General features: G+C 28.8%; 1 protein-coding gene and 1 long non-coding RNA gene across 5 annotated transcripts in view; one reads left to right on the forward strand and one right to left on the reverse strand.

The window, feature by feature from the left end:
* wb (wing blister) overlaps positions 1-12,500 on the forward strand; it is a 121,916-nt gene that overhangs the window by 12,205 nt on the left and 97,211 nt on the right. The gene's annotated exons all lie outside the window — the stretch shown is intronic.
* LOC118447988 (uncharacterized) overlaps positions 11,099-12,500 on the reverse strand; it is an 11,771-nt gene continuing 10,369 nt past the window's right edge. For 2 of the 4 annotated variants that reach the window (XR_014983296.1, XR_014983295.1), the window contains exons 4-5: positions 12,491-12,500; positions 11,099-11,754 (exon numbers count right to left, since the gene is read on the reverse strand). The exon at positions 12,491-12,500 is cut by the window's right edge and continues 256 nt beyond it. This is a non-coding gene — a long non-coding RNA (uncharacterized LOC118447988). Of the gene's footprint in view, positions 11,755-12,188; positions 12,373-12,490 lie in introns of all 4 variants that reach the window. The other 2 variants (XR_014983298.1, XR_014983297.1) reach the window with 2 other exon arrangements.

Below are 12,500 nucleotides of genomic sequence, written 5' to 3' on the forward strand. Positions count from 1 at the left end.
AGCGCAGTAACACGCGTGCGAAAAATAACAAGTGATAATAATAATAACAATAATAATAAAATTAATGAAGATAATAATAAAATTGTAAAAATAAATCTTTCGAATAATAATTTAGGATCATATTTGCGTCGTGAAATGTATTTTCGTTTTAATTCGAAATTGTGATTTTTCGTTGAATCGAAAGGGAAATTATATTTACTTTCGAAAAGAAAGGATAAGGGAAAAAGAAAAGAAATGAAAAGAATAGTTCATAGAAGTCTGTCATAGAAAAAAGTTTTTATATCGTTAGAAAAATATATCTCGTGGTAACAATTAACAAGAGAAGAGAATTCTCTCGAATGGTAACATAAAATTGCAAACGTTTACCATTTAGGTAAAAGAACTCGTGAAGTTTCTTCTACCGTCGTTGTTCTTCAGAATCCTCCTCGAGGCTCATTCGAAAAAGATAGAAGAGGACGAAGTGTTCGAGGGACGGCCAAGGCCAAGGCCAGTTAAAGGAAAATCTACTTTTTCTTTATCTTTTCATGGAAAAGACAAAGAAAGGAAAAAAAAAAAACCAAAAAAAAAACAAAGAAATAAAAATTAACTTCCTATTTCACAAGAATCATTTGACTTAAAATATTTATTTTATTCATCCTTTAATAATCTTAACGTTTTAAAAACTTTCGTATGTTGTTACATTGAAAATTGTTAAGTATCATAAGAAAAAAAAAAAAAAGAAAAAAAAAAGAAAAGAGAAAAAAAAATCATTTATGAATTCATTCGATTGACCATTAATTGTCTACGCGTTTGAACGATTTTTCTTTTTTTTTTTTTTTTTTTTCATATAAAAAAGAAAAGAAAAAGAAAGAAAAGAAATTTCAATTAACAATCTAACAAAATATTACTTGTCAAATCGTCATAAATAATTATTAATAATATTCGTAATTAAATATTTAATCGTTTGATACCTAGAGAATCCATTAGTTATCGATCTAATGGAAAAAAAAAAAAAAAAAAAAAAAAAAAAGAGAATGTTCGATTAAGAAAAAAAGAAAAAAAAAGAAAGAAAGAAAAGAAACAAAAAAAAAACAAAAGAAAAACCAAAGAGAAGACAAAAAGCAAAAAAGCGATATTTGTAATTATTTTCAATTATAATATTTTCACATTATACATATATATATATATATATATATATATATATATATATATATATATATACACATACATATAGAAAAATGTCGCTCGTAAAATGAAATTTTCAATGATCGATTATCTGATCGATTCTCATAAAATGTAGATAAAGATTTTCCGATCGATCGATTATATGGGATATTATTATTCGATGGGTAATGAAAAGGAAGGTGATTACAGGCTTTACTAGCAATGCCAGCGTTGGTTCTAAGAGAATTTATTTTTAGAATGGTCGTTCCACTGGAAAGAACAAGATACATGAGTTCGCATGCTTTTTCCGGGAACGACGAACAGCTATTTCACTAGACGTTAATTTCACGTTCATTTTTTAAAAAAAAAGAGAGAGAGAGAGAGAGAGAGAAAGAAGAAAAGAAAAAAAAAGAAAGAGATTTTACAAGATGTCTATTCGAAAGAAACGTCTTCTAATGCCTAAGCAGAACAAACTTTAATGCTTTCTATTTCTTTCTATCACAACTCTTTCTATATCTTTCTTATTCTATCTCTTTCTCTCTTTCTCTCTTTCTCACTCTGTCTCTCTCTCTTTCTGTCTTGCGTATCTGTTAGTTTAGCTTCAGGATATATTCTTACTGTTAATTAATACGATCGCTCGTGTCGGGATAGCTAATGTAAATAAGATCGCAACGATGAAGAGATAAGATCAGTGCTCGAGCATGTTACTTGCTCTTTCTCTTGATCGACCATACGAAAGAAAAAAAACATATTCCAATATGGTTATTTTTCTTCTTCTTTCTCTTTTCCTTTAATCGATTTCTTTTCCTTTTTTTTTTCTTTTTTTTTTTGCCATTTCTACTTTGATTTATATCGGAAAAATTCTTTTACTTGATCCATGTTATATATATATATATTTTTTTTTTTGTAAATAAATTTTTAAGTATATAAATTTTTAAGTATATATTGTTTGAGTATACTTATGCTAGGGAAAAGAATTTCTTATTTTACATTTAACATATGTTTTATTTTATTTTATTTTTCCTTTTATTTCATTTAATTGAATTTCATTTAATTTTCATTTGATACCCGTTCGATTCAATTTATTTGATTTGATTTGATTTGATTTGATTTGATTTGATTTTTGCTTTTATTTCATTTAATTGAATTTCATTTAATTTTCATTTGATACCCATTCGATTCTATTTATTTTATTTTATTTTTTTTTTTTCCTCTTATTTCATTTAATTGAATTTCAATTAATTTTCATTTGAACTTCGTTCGATTCGATTTATTTTGTTTAATTCATCGTTACAATTTAATCGTGTACAATTAAATCGTACGTATTTAATTGTAGGAAGAAATGATCGTTTAAATTCACGGTACACGACGCGTTTATTTAGTGTGTGTCGATTTTTTTTAAATAAAAAAAAAAAAGAAGAAAAAAAAAGAAAAGAGAAAAATTCATTTAAACGAATAATATTATTATGTCGTTATAACAATACGATAATTTCTTTTATGAAATAATCGTTAGTAAAAATTTACTATTGAATCTGCATGCCAGTTTGTATGAAAGAGAGAGAGAGAGAGAGAGAGAGAAAGAGAGAGAGAGAGAGAGAGAGAGAGTGAGAGTGAGAGAAAAGAATGATAGACTTTGTTGTAAAGGTGTCAAAGAGTTGACAGGAACTTTGTGCTTGAAAGGAATCCACGAGTCACGCCAGAAGGACCGTACGGACCCTTTGTCGGGCTTGGCAATTATAAAGTAACGCTTCGAAGGACATTCATTTCCTTCTTTCTCGTATTTTGTAGCAAAAGGAAAAAAAAAAGAAAAAAAAGAAAAAAGAAGACGAAAAAAAAAAAGAAGGATGATACTTTCTCCCAAACATAAAAAGTCTTTCTTTCTTTCTTTCTTTCTTTCTTTCATTTTTTCTTCTACTTTTTTATTTTTTTCTATTTTTTACCTTTCGTAAACCTTATCATCGAATAATTTCTATATTCAATTCTAATCGTAAATTAGAAAAAAATTCAATAATTAAATACATCAGTCACATTAATTTCTAATCATAAATAATCAAATCATGAATTTAATCTTCTAATCACGAGAATGTAAAGAAAAAAAAAAAAAGAAAAGAAAAAAAAAACATTCGATTAAATCGAAACCAAAACATTGATTAAATTCATTCACTATATAATTTTTATAATTGTCCATGTTATAAACAAATATTTTCATCTAATTACGAATATCATAATCTTAATCTCTATCGATCGAACAAAAACTAATAATAATAATAATAATTATTATTATTATTAATATCTTTCAATTCGTAATTTCTTACGATGTTACTTTCAGGGTCGAAAAAAATAAGGAAGAGAAAAAGAAAAAGGAAGAAAAAAAAGAAGAGAAAATATTTTTTCTCCAATGATATATATATATATATATAATGGACATCTTTGTTCACGTTCGAACATTCACTCTATAGTTGAGTATACTAAGGTACTAAGTCGTGTGTCAGGGTTTATCTTTACCTATAACTCTTCTCCTAGAAAAGTAGTCGTGGTGGTAGCAAGTCGGCTTATCGCTCTGAGAACCACTTGTTGTTACAACCAGCCAAGACCCCATAAGTCCCATAGGAATGGCCGATTGTGAGCTTTAAACTCCTCTTATGCGGTTCTTCTTCTTCTTCTTCTTCTTCTTCATCATATTCTTCTTTTTCTTTTTCTTTTTCATCTTCTTCTTCTTCTTCTTCTTCTTCGAGCTCGTCGTGACTCTGTCACACAATGCACGTACTCGATTATCTGCGGAATGCAATTACACCTTGCATTTCTCTTTCGAGAATTCACTTCGTGAAAAAAATATTTTTCAAAAGAAATTTTTCGATTCACGTTGATTCGTTTCGATACTATTTTTTCTACGTTATATATTTCGTAATATATTTTTCTTTTTTCTTTTCTTTCATTTCTCTCTCTCTCTCTCTCTCTCTCTCTCTTCTGTTTTCTCTTTTTCTGTTTTTCTCTTCATCAAAAACTCGACTCGATCAGAGAATAATTCTCGATTGTTCAAAAATCAAATTTATATCGACTTATATACAAAAGTTAGCAAAAGTTTTATGATTTAAATTCGATCGTTCGTTTTTATTTATCATAAAATTCGTTCGTATTACAAACGATTACAACTGAAAAATTTCTCATAAATTAATTATTAAGTTCTTAGATAATTTTTATTTCTTTTTTTTTTTGTTTTTTTTTAAATCTAACTAAAAGTCCAATTATTAAGGTACTCTAGTATCATTATTAACAAGCCTAAGAAGTCACGATTTTTGAGTTTTCATTCGAAAACTTTTCTCCCCGATCATCGACATTTTTTGTTTATTTTTTTCGAGATTGAAAAAGTAACCATAGAAAATCCACATTGCAATGTCAATTAATACTCTCTAGGAATATTTTCATATAAATTCCATCGTATTTTTTATCATCTCTCCTACGATAATAATCCCTATGTGTCGATTAAAATTCATTTGTTCATTCGCTATTGAAAATATTTTATTCGAAGTCGAATGTTCGTGTAAAAAAAAAAAAAAAGAAAAAAAAATAAAAAGAATTACCGATCTCGAAGGATTAATTTAAAAGAGAAAAAGAAAAAGAAAAAAAGAAAAAAAGAAAAGAAAAGAAAAGAAAAGAAAAGAAGAGAAAAGAGAGAACGTAATATTAATTTATAGATGCGTTTAATTTTCGATATGTAACGCCGGATGAGGAAGAAATTCGTGCATCGATAATCGATTTGAGATTGTTCGTGTGTCACGCATGCACGTATAATCGAACGTGGGACTCGAGTGGCCTCGAACGAATAAGATAAATCGATCGCGTTCGCGAAACACCGTTCGACGATCGTGTAGAAACGATTGTCCCGGGCGCCGGTACTCTGAGCTTTGTAAGAACTCGTTAGGAATTGACTTTAATGATTTAATTACCACGAGAACGAGCTATATATTCTGTCTCTCTCTCTATCTCTTTCTCTCTCTCTTTCTCTCACTACTTTTATTTCTTTTTCTTTTACCGCTTCTCTATAGAAGAAGATATTAATTATACTTGACTGGGTTAAACGTTTGTACGAATGCAAAAAAAGTTGGCAATTATCTAATATTTTATCATTCTTATAAAATTCCTTTGCTATCAATTAAATGAGAAAGAGAGAGAGAGAGAGAGAGAGAGAGGGAGGGGGCGGGGTAAGAAGGGTGGAGAGAGAGAGAATGATATATTCTTGTGAAAATAAATAAAACAAATAATAATAATAATAGAATAATATTATTCAAATACTATTAATATTATTATTAGTATTATTATTATTATTATTATTATTATTATTATTATTATTATTATTATTATTATTATTATTATTATTCATAATATTATTCAAATGATATATTATAAATATATCAATATATAATAATGGTTAAAATTTGTACGTTTATTATATATAAATCGTGTTAGATTTATAAATATATCTTGTATGAAGATAATTTAATACGTCTTGTTTATAAATTATGTGAAATAAATAAAGAAAAAAAAAAAGAAAAAAAAATGAATTAGAATAAAAATCATTATCGTAGGTAAAAAAAAAAAAAATTGTGAAAGATCGCTCTTTTAATTAATAATAAATTATATTGAGTGTAATTTTACTTAGAGAAAAAATATAAAAATAATATATCATTGTACAAATATATGAACGATACGTAGAGGGTACGTTATTAAAGATTAGAGAGAAGATTTGGAATAGTTGGAAAATAAAAAAAAGAAAAAAAAAAAGAAGAAAAAAGAGGAGGAAAAAAAAAAGGAAAAAAAGAAATTGATATTCGTATAAAATTAAATTAATAAATATTTATAGAGATATGTCGTTTTACGATGGTAATTCTATTAAAATTAAATTAGTTCGAATCAATCAAATCGAACGAACTAAACAACCCAGTGACGTACTTAATTTACTTGGCATTGATGATGACGGTTTGCAGCAACGTGCACTTAGGAATGAAGAGAATTAATTTTGTCGAGGCTCGAGTGTAATAGGGTACATTATATTTCTTTTCACTAAGAGTGTCAATGGCTTCTTCGTACAAACAGGAGAACGAATGTATGTACGCTTTGATAATATTATCTCGATTATTATATAAACGAACAAAACGATGGACTTTCATAAAGAAAGATAAAGCTTTCGACAAGCTTGAAATTTTTTTCTAAAAGCAACGTGCAACTTTCTATGACTCTTCTTGCCTTTTTTCCTTCTTTCTTCTTTTTTTTCTTTTTTTCTTTTTCTTTTCCTTTTTCTTTTTCTTTTTCTTTTTCTTTTACGACGGTACAATAAAATCCCTTAAGGATTGTAGGATTGTTAGATTTTCTTTCTTTCTTTCTTTTTTTCTTTTTCTTTTTTCTTTCTTCTTTTTCTCTTCTCACGAAACAACACCCTTACGAATTTCTGAATAAATTTTTACAACGAACACATTGTCAGAAATTTCTTATTAATCATTCTTCGTAAAAAAAAAAAAAAGAAAAAAAAGGATCAAAATATTCCAAAAAAGAAAATTTTTTGCAATGTCCAAATAATATTACAATGGTGGGGAAAGGGGAGTTGGGGATAGGCGAGAAAATATTTATTATGTAACACATAAGTATATAATTTTTCCGATAAACTTAATTATTATATATGATCAAATGGAGGTTAATAAAAAAATCTTTCGAATCGTTCGAACGAGAAAGAAAATTTTTTTTTAATTATAAAAGACATTATATTATATAAGAGTGATCATTTTTTTTATTAAAATAATTGTCGCGTGTAATAATTATGATTTATTTATTTATACTTTTTGTTTTCCTCCGTGAATAATAAATTCGTAAAGGAGAAAAAAAATGCAGAAGGAAAAAAGGAAAAAAAAAAAAAAATAAAAAAGACAAAAAAAAAAAAGAAGAGGCAGAAGAAGAAGTATACAAAAAGAAAAAGAAAAAAAAAGAAAAAAAGGAAGACTAACACGATCCCGTAGAAATATTTTTAAACGGCAGTTACTCTTTCGTCATTGAACAGAAGCGAATGGTAATATTTATTCGTTTTAATCGTTACTATAGTTTTAACAAGCGAACTATCGCGTCATTTCGTGACATCTCGATCTAACGTCAGTATTAACAGTTTGCTTTCATCGGTCGTAGATAATAAATGTACGACAAGAGTAGTTTAACGCCTCCGTTCGATCGTAAGATTCGGTGTCTTGTCGTCTACTAGTGATTTCAATGTACAACACACACATACACACACACACACAGATATATATATATATATATATATATGTATAGATACATATATACATAGGTGTTCTTCCTGTTGGCGCCATTGTCTCGCAATTAACATAGCAGACAGCAGTGGGCAGACTAAGAGGTAATACTTTGCATTCGACTTGCGTGGGACATCGAATCCGACATACCACACACTTCTATTCTCAAATCTAATTCCATTAAAGGTATTATCAATTGATTATTGAAAAATAATATAAATCGTTTAATTCGATAGACAGGTAAAATCTGTCACAGTGAATATAATTTATTTTAATTTAAATCGGACAGATTTGATTTCTTTTTTTGCTTTCTTTTTCTTTTTTTTTTTTCTTTTTTTTTTTTTCTTTCTTTCTTTCTTTCTTTCTCTTTCGTTGAATCTCTCAATCGTCATTGAATATATCGATTGATACGCAAAAAATTTTTGTTTTGAAAAATCGATTGTTACTTTTCCGAACTTTGCATTTTTTAAAGCCAATGTTTTTCTTTTTTTTTTTTTCCTTTTTTATTAATTAAAAGACTTTTCATGGCTATCCATAACGATATTCGACTGATCTCTCTTTCTATGGTTTTTAATACATATTATTGAACACAGTTATGTGAACAGTTTGAGTGGGTTTTACTGTACTGTTATATAAGGTAACAAATATACTGAGTAACTATATCAGCCCACGGTAAGTAAGCATATCTAAGATCCGGTAATACGTTATGGGATTAATGATATTTATTTGCTCTTTGAAAACGATTATTTATGATTTATTTCGAAGAAAAACAAAAAAAGAAAAAAAGAAAAAGAAAAAAAAAAAGAATAAAAAAAATCTACGCGAGATCTAATCGCATTAAATCTAATTCACGCGTACGTACTTAATCGTGTAATTTATTTTCGAAATTCGTTTTTATTTCGAAATGAATTTTATTTTTTATTTTATTTTTTTTTTTCTTTTTCCTTTTCTCTTTACAAATCATATCTACGATTTAATGTTACGAATATTAATAGAAATCAATGACTATAATCGTGACTATAATTTATTTTCATATAATAATTGAAATGAGATGAAACGTCGGTCTTATTTGTATTAATACATTTAAAAGTTTCAAGGAAAAAGAAAAAGAAAAAAAAAATGTAGAAGAAGAGGAAGAGAGAAAGAGGAAGAGAGGAAGAGGAAGAGGAAGAATATAAAAAGTCGACGAAGGTTTTCCATCAGGTGTTTTATGGCTTAGGATTTTTTTTTGTTGTCATTTCTTTATTTTCTGTTTTTTTTCTTTTCTTCATTTTAAGAGCCAAATACTTCCCCATCGCGTCGGGTCAGTGGCTTTCTCTCTCTCTCTCTCTCTCTCTCTCTCACTCTTTCTCTTTTCTTTCCCTCTCTATCATTCACAATGTTGTTTCTTTTATGGCGTGTAAGTGGGAGGAGCAAAGGAGAAGCGAAAGTATCGAGTTTGAAACGATATTCGAAAAGGCCGGAGGACTATTAGTCATAAGGACCACCGTGTGTGTTAGTGGATTTCTCATATATCGATATGCCAGTCCTAACTGGACTTTGTAAACACCTTATCGTTAACGTGCCAGAGAGCTTTGGACCCTTTAAAATAATAATCCCTCGAACTACTCATTCATGATACGTGACTGAACATGAAAATTCTTATGAAATCGTAAGTAATCATCATTATGTCTCTAATACCTCATCTCTCTCTCTCTCTTTCTCTGACTATATAGGTATATATATATATATATATTTATCTGTCTGTCTAAGTTATTTCTTCTTTTCTTTTTATCTTATGTTTTAAAGTGCACGAGAAAAGAAAAGAGAACGATCGAAAAAAAATTCCAAGACGTTATCGAAAACTACAAACAACAATTGAAATATCATTGATATGATTATTTTTCGGTAAGTATGAAAGAAATGTAAACCAAATATTATTAAAAGGAATGGAAAGAAAAATAATAATCCTCTGTATAATTATTATTCTAGTATGTGAAAGCAGTCTTGAAGAGAATTCATTGTTACAAGGATGGTCAACATTGGAAATCAGAGAAATATTCGAAGATATAATTCGAAGAATTGGAAATGAAAAAAATTGCTGTTCAAAGGATATGAACTATTATTGGACATCGTTGGACTTCATCAAACAAACTTGAACAAGAGGATTGCAATGAATTTCGACATGATGTATATAATTGGATAACGCAATTATTTTCAAATGCGATGTAACAAAATAGAATACTCGAATTGTGAATAATAACATTATGTACAAACTATAGGTTACAGATTATATTACATCACATTACATTACATTATATTACACTACATACATATATATTTTATTGTGATCAACATATTTTCTGTATATTATACTAAAAGTGAAAATAAATATTCAAAAATCATAAAATTCAATGTGTTCTCTATTAAATTCTACCTATATTACATCTATCCTTATCCTGATATCTAATTATCTTCTATATAATAAGCAAAACTTAACGAAAATAAGACTAGAATAACTTATATACTAGTTTTATCCTACATAAATTAGAACAGAGTGTAGTACGATGATACCATTCTCGCCTACAAATCCAGCGATCTCGGTTCGAGACACACCAGAGAGCAAAAATATTTTATATAAATTCCAGAATATTTCTTATTACATTCTAGAAATTCACGTTCATCTTTCTTCACAAATCAAGTAAAAGCATAACATTACAAGTAGAGAGATTCGCGGAAAAAATTTTCCAGAGCTATCCATAGTTAAAATTTTCGGTTAGGAGAAATATAACTTTTTAAACAAAAGAATAATATAACTTTTCAAGAGGCGGCACGCGCGAAATCGTGCCACCTCTTCCTACATCATGTGATCCTGTTACAAATCTATATTTGCGGGAAAAATTTTCGCGGTTCTCCATAATTTGAATTTTTGAACAGGAGAATATAACTTACCTGGAGGTGGCACGATTCAGCGCGCCACCTCTTCCTACATCATGTGATCCTGTTACAAATCTATATTTGCGGGAAAAATTTTCGCGGTTCTCCATAATTTGAATTTTTGAACAGGAGAATATAACTTACCTGGAGGTGGCACGATTCAGCGCGCCACCTCTTCCTACATCATGTGATCCTGTTACAAATTCAGTTTTACGGGAAAAATTTTCGCGCTCCCAGTAATTTGAATTTTTGAACAGGAGAATATAACTTACCAGGAGGTAGTACGCGAGAACGTGCCACCTCTTTGCAAGTCATATGATCCTGTTACAAATCTATATTTGCGGGAAAAATTTTCGCGGTTCTCCATAATTTGAATTTTCTAACAGGAGAGTATAACATACCAAGAGGTGGCATGTTCTCGCGTGCCACCTCTTTCTACATTATGTGATCCTGTTACAAATCCAGATTTGCGGGATATTTTTCATCTCTCTGTGTAGTTAGTATTTTTAAACTAGAGAATATAACTTACAAGGAGTTGAGAAGGTTTTGAGGTGTAGTTAATGAAAAACACATTTGGTTTCTATTAATATAAAACATTTTTATTTATATTTTTTCGTCTGGAATACATGAGGAGTACATTGCATTCAATAATTATACAACCAATCCCTTTCGATATTGATAATTTTCAGTATATTGTAATATAATATAATATGTGCATTATAAAAATTATATAATTATTTGTGAGATAACGCATACAATGCATTGTTTGTCGTTAAGAATAGCTATAATGCAGTTTAACTCTCTCTTTCTCTCTTTTTTTGTCTCTCTCACACACTCTCTCTCTGACACACACACACACACACATACACACATACACAATCTCTGTCTCTCTCATTTTTTCTCTTTCACAATGTTTTATTTTACAGATAATTGCATTTTATAATGTTACAAATGATTTCCGATTGTTCCATATCCTCTTGATGATAATTCTGTATTCTTTTAATTTTGTATTCTTTGTGTCTCTTAAATTGATGGTCCGATGATTTCCAAGTGTTCCCATCCTTCTGATAAGATTTCATGCTGCTTTGATGAACTCGAAGAATAATTATATTATCCAACGAAGTGTACCATGAGTCATATTGAAGTTAAACGATTTGTCGTCCACGGACAGTTGACTTCCGTGCGTGTGCCTTCATATGGGACTCCTTTGTCTTGTACAATATTCTTCCCCCGTCAATCTCCGGTCAATCTGAACGTTATTTCTCTTCCTATGAATTATTATTAATACGATGATAACGAGCTCGTATTCTCATAGTATTTAATGGATGATCCTGTTCAGTCAAACGAGAGGCACTCTCGATAAAAAAACACTTGGTTTCTTAAATCTCAATGTAGATTATCTCTGTAACAATACGAAATAATAGAATTAAAAAAAAAAAAAAAGGAACAAGTACTAAGTAAATATTAAAATTATTGAAAAGAGATCGATAATCGATATTTTATTGTAACGTTAACATAAAAAAAGAAAAAAAGAAGAAAGAAAAGAAAAAAGGAAGAGAATAAAAAATTGATTTAAAAGAAGTAGTAAAGAAATATTGTAAAATTGTGAGAAAAGATTGCATTCGCGTTATGATATTGATAAGAAAAAAAAAAAAAAAAAGATAAAAAAAAAAGAAGATATTTGCAAAAAGACTGTTAAGGGAATTTTCATGATCTCTAAAAAGGATCGTAGTCGTTGTAGCACTCTATCTGCTTCTTCGTCATCGGTCCTTCTAATTTCTCTTTTTCTCTCTCTCTCTCTCTCTCTCTCTCTCTTTCTCTCTTTATCTTACTCACGCACAAGCGTATATACAAAAGCAGAGATTTCTCGTTGGAGTCTTCTTAAGACCGAGCACGAGTGACTGATGACGACGGAAATAACTCTGTTCTATCTTTCCTTAGTACGAGTCCACGTGTGTACCGTAAACTTGCTGGGACGTTCCAGCGATTTGCATGGAAAACATCCTATATTTATATGAAACTATAACAAATATAGAAAGAAATATACAGAGAGAGAGAGAGAGAGAGAGAGAGGAAAAAAGATAGAGAAAAAGAGACATAAATAAAATTTCTCAGAGATACAAATTATCTATCCTTACCTTTAAGAAA

The sequence above is a fragment of the Vespa mandarinia genome, chromosome 19 (assembly GCF_050613455.1).
Source record: "Vespa mandarinia isolate Hongniang chromosome 19, ASM5061345v1, whole genome shotgun sequence".
Lineage (NCBI taxonomy): Eukaryota > Metazoa > Arthropoda > Insecta > Hymenoptera > Vespidae > Vespa > Vespa mandarinia.